Raw genomic sequence first — 5000 nt, forward strand, 5'->3', positions numbered from 1 at the left:
ATTTTTATTATCATTATTATTATTAGCAGTATTAGTATTAGTAGTATGACTATTATTAATATTACTATGATTATTATTGTTTTATTATTATTATTATTATTATTATTATTATTATTATTATTATCATTATTGTTATTATTGTATTTTTGATTGTCATTATAATTATTATTACCGACATTACTATTATTATTGTTACTGTTATTATTATTATGAATATTGTTATTATTATATTCTTGTTATTGTAATTATTATTATTAACATTGTTGTAAGTATTATCGTTTTTATAATTACTATCGCTATCATTATTGTTATATCATTTACTATTATTATTATTGTTGTTAATGCTGTTGTTATGATAATCATAATAATGATAATGATATTATTAACAATAATAACATGATATAATAACAAGTATAATAATAATAATGATGGTAATAATGATAATGATAAAAAAGTATTATGTTAATGATAATAATGAAAATAAGAGATATAGTGATAATAATAAAAATGAAAATAAGAGATATAGTGATAATGATAATAATGAAAATAAGAGATATAATGATAATGAATTATAGTAATGAAGAGAATAATGATAATGATGATGATAATAGTAATAATAAGGATGATAATGATAGTAATAATGATAATGATAACAATAGAAATGATAACGATAACAATAGAAATGATAACGATAATTTGCATTGATAATAATGGTACTTCCGTCAGTGATAATATTGATGGTAATGATGATAACATAAGAATAGTAATGTTTATAATAGTAATGATAACAATGATAATGATAACAGTAATAGTATCAAAAGAAAGAATTGTGATAATGATGATAGTAATAGTGATAAAAATAATTTTGTTAATATTATTCATAATGAGAATAATAATGATAATGATAAAAGTTTATTGAAAATGCTAATGGGAATTATTTAACAGTAAATAACTAATGATAGTGGTACAACCAATATTCATAATGATAACAGTGAAGAACTGTGAGAGCGTGTCTCTCAATAATAGTGGGTATGCCTCTAATACCTAATGCTGTGTGTAAAGACGTTTTATATGCCGTAAAGAGCAGACCAGGATAGGTAAGCGGCGAATCGGGCAGATGTGCCGGCTAACTTTGGAGAATTTAAATAGAAAGCGTTCTTTGGGCTTTGTTTTGAGCTCTCGTAGACGGTAGGAGCATTGGATTTTGTTTACTCTGGGATCCGCGATAAACAGGTAGATAGGGTGATAGATTTATAGAAGGAAACAAAGAGGAAAGAGAGGGGAAAGGTGGGTATATAGAGGAACGAGAGGGGGAGGTAAAAGAAAAGGGAGAGGGAAGAGGGAAGGATGAAGCGTAAATTGAGAGTGGGAGAAGAGAGGGAGAAAAAGAAGGGAGAGGGAAAGAGAGAAGAGAGAGGGAAAGAGAGAAGAGAGAGGAAAAGAGAGAAGAGAGAGAGAGAGAGGGAAATAGAGAAGAGAAAGGGAGAGAGGGAAAGAGAAAAGAGAGGGAGAGAGAGAAGAGAAAGGGAGAAAGAGAAGAGAGAGAGAAAGAGAGAAGAGAGAGGGAAAGAGAGAAGAGAGAGGGAAAGAGAGAAGAGAGAGGGAGAGAGAGAAGAGAAAGGGAGAAAGAGAAGAGAGAGGGAGAAGAGAAAAGAGAGGAAGAAAGAGAAGATAGTGGGAGAAAGAAAAAAAGAGAGGAAGAAAGAGAAGAAAGAAGGGGGAAACAGAGGAGAGAGGGAGAAAGAGAAGAGAGAGGGAGAAAGAGAAGAGAGAGGAAAAAAGAGAAGAGAGAGGGAGAAAGAGCGGATATAGGGAGGGAGAAATAGAAGAGAGAGGGAGAAAGAGAAGAGAGAGGGAGAAAGAGAAGAGAGAGGAAGAATGTGAAGAGAGAGGGAGAATGAGAAGAGAGGGATAATGAGTAGAGAGGGGGAGAATGAGAAAAGAGAGGGAGAAAGAGAAGAGTGAGGGAAAAAGAGGAGAGAGAGATAGAGAAAGAGAAAAGAAAGCGAGAAAGAGAAGAGAGAGGGAGAAAGGGAAGAGAGAGGGAGAATGAGGAGATAGATTGAGAAGACAGTGAGAATGATATGGAGGAGATACAGGGAGAGAGACGAGAGACGATCACCGCGGCGAACGCTGTGTTGAGCGGTCAGACCAGAATGACCAGCGTAAGATGTGTCAAATGCTTCTGGGGGGATTGGAGCGGGGTACAAGCAGACAAGCAAGCAGGGAAAGATGCAGCAGGGCGAGTAAGTACTTCGAGGGGGGTAAAGGCTGTGGGAAAGGGGGTAGGGGATTATGGTGTCGAGTGTTGTGCTTAGGTGCTTTTAGGGTGGGTGGGGAAGGAACGGGATGGTGCAGGTGAAGGGCAAGAAGATGCAAGGGCAAAGGAAGTTGGGGAAGACATCGGCCGGAGCGGTCCAGGTGTCTCTGTCTGCTGAGAGTTCCTAGAAGAGACAGCGGAAACAGATAGAGTGTGAGGAGGAAGAGAGATGAAAAACGAAAGACGAGAAGTGAAAAAAGGGAGGAGTAAGAGGAGGAGGAGGTGGAGGAAGAGGAGGAGGAGCAATGCGAGAGGGACATGCAGGCAGCGCGTGTGTGTCCGTGCGTCCATGGCCGGGGGTCCGTGCGTGCGTGGTAGTGCCGGAGCAGCGGAGGAGGAGGGGCCAGGGAGCAGTCGCCACCGCCGCTGCCACCACCGCCTCGCGCCGCCTGCCTCAGTCATGTTGCAAACAGGTGCCGCCTGCATTTTGCACTCCGTTTTTGCCCGTGATCCGCGGAGCAGCCTGGTGCACGTACGCCCTCCCTGCTAGGTGGCGGGAGACGGAGGGGTAGGTCTACGTGTTCAAACTTGTGCTACTGTACTAGCTGTATCTGGCCTCTTGCCAATATCTGAGTTCTTTTTTTTTCTTGGTGAAGTGCAGTTTTGTGTTGCAGTGGTGAATCTCGTGCAGAAATCCCAAGCAGGATTATTAGCTCTCCTTAGCCCCTTGAACTGTGCTAAGATCCATGCCCAAGATCCAGTGTGAAGGCAGTGGGAGGTGTGTGTTTGCCGGTGTGTGTGTGCGCGGAAGAACCTCGATAAGAAAGTGTCAAATCTCCAGTAACGTGCACAAAAAGTCAAGCACAAACCGGCAAAAAATTACCCGAAATCCACGTGCATTACCGGCGGGGGGAGTGAGCCACTAATCCCATGTAAACAAACCCCCTCTCCCCCCGGACCACGTGTTGCCACTCATTGAGCTAATTTGCAAGTGGAGCCCGATGAAGACAGGCGAACGAACACACTCACGCCCGCGGACCCAGATTCTACCCTCCCTCCCGCCCCCTCGACGGTTCGCCCCTCAGTCCCCCTCCCTCCCTCCCTCCCTACTTCCCTCCCTCCCTCTAGCCCGCCCGCCCCCCCGCACACCGGTTAAAGGGGTTGTATCGGTCATGAGAATGGCCGACCCTAACCGTCTTTGTTTAGAATTTTAAACCTTCGTCTCCCTCACTCGGAAGGGAAATGTCCGAATTTTTGAGCATGCGGATGTTAGCTTGATTAGGGCGTTAGAGAAGAGGTGAGAGCGAGCGTGGGAATGCGCTCCTCTGTGATTAAGAAGCTGCAGGACAGCGGTAAAGCATAATTAGGTATTCCTGTTTAATTGCAGCGGAGATAATTACGTGATCGGAAACGCGAGAGAGAGACAGGAAGTGTGAATAAAAGGGAGAGAGAGAGAGATATCCAAATCATGTGTGCGTGTATGTACAGAGAGAGAGAGAGAGAGAGAGAGAGAGAGAGAGAGAGAGAGAGAGAGAGAGAGAGAGAGAGAGAGAGAGAGAGAGAGAGAGAGAGAGAGAGAGAGGGCGAAGAGGAAGCAATGCGAGAATGCAACAGAGTCAACAATGAAAGCACAGATGAACTCGCGCTCTCTGTACTCGAGCTGCTCTCTCAGCTAATAAGTGAGATGCCAGGCAGAGCAATTTGCGTTTACCACAGTGTCATTAGAGGTTACAGCTTGACCATCATCTTCAAGACGATATGTTCCATCTTGCTTTGTTTTATTTTTTTCGTTCTTTCCTTTTGTCTTTTCATTACGGCAGCTAGATTTCCTTCCTATGCTGTGAGCGCATTAGGTTGACAAGCGATGAATAATGATTAAGGGGAAATTAATGGTTCAACAAGAATCACCATGCGGTCACTTGAAGCGAGGGGAAAAGTGAAAAGATGGTGAGGGGAAAGCGAGAGAGTCTGTCTTCATAGAGGGAGGCGAGACGTTTGAGTAATGCAGCGGGTTGTATAGGACGGCGTCTTGCAGTCCCTTAATCGTGACAGAAACGTGCACTAGTCCCGATGAGAGCATCTTCTTGTCAAAGTCCCCGATCCAGCTCGTCATGTAACCTAATGCCAAGTCATGCAGAACAGCAGCTCTCAATGAAGCTGGTCTGTGAGCCCGCCGAAGAGATCAAACGAAACGTAGGGCGTCGAGAAGGGCGCCACAAAAAGATGTCTGTGCGGGGAAGACTTTCAAACAAACTTCCACGCCGAGTCCGCTTTCTTGAAATTTCTCTCTCGGCGCTGTAGTGAAATTTCCCTCGGCCGCTGATATCCAATCACACAGATTACCACCAGCAGGATGACGTCGAGGGACAGAGATGAGGGGGAAAAGTTGCGTGTGCGTGTACTTATGCGTGTGTATCTATATATGTGTGTGTGGTGGCAGAAAGTTGCAAGGGTTGCAGGCGGGCAATGCACTGATCAATACTTGTGGAGGGAGTCACGTGTGAACCCAACGATCTGACGTCGAGCTCTCTCCTCAGATCTGTGTGTGCATCTATGTGCGTTTTTCCCCCTCCTCCGGTGTGGTGTGTGGGTTTATTTTTAGACATAGATGAGAAAGAGGGCCGAGGCGCGGGGCCTGTGTGCGCTTCGGAGGTGCCGGTGCGGGAGAAACCTCATGGCTCCTGACACACGCTTCCAGCCGCTCTCGCTCGCGGGGAAGTCGCTCTCGTCTTCACGACGG

At 44.1% G+C, this 5000-nt stretch overlaps 1 protein-coding gene across 5 annotated transcripts in view; it reads left to right on the forward strand.

Moving 5' to 3' along the window:
• Positions 1-5000, forward strand: part of LOC113821596 (zinc finger protein rotund) — a 656570-nt gene that overhangs the window by 345184 nt on the left and 306386 nt on the right. The window contains exon 1 of one of the 5 annotated variants that reach the window (XM_070140819.1): positions 2430-2828. The exons of the other annotated variants lie outside the window; for them this stretch is intronic. The gene's annotated coding sequence lies outside the window, so the exon portion shown is untranslated. Of the gene's footprint in view, positions 1-2429; positions 2829-5000 lie in introns of those variants that run through there. 5 annotated transcript variants of the gene reach the window in all.

Source organism: Penaeus vannamei, chromosome 27, assembly GCF_042767895.1.
Source record: "Penaeus vannamei isolate JL-2024 chromosome 27, ASM4276789v1, whole genome shotgun sequence".
NCBI lineage: Eukaryota > Metazoa > Arthropoda > Malacostraca > Decapoda > Penaeidae > Penaeus > Penaeus vannamei.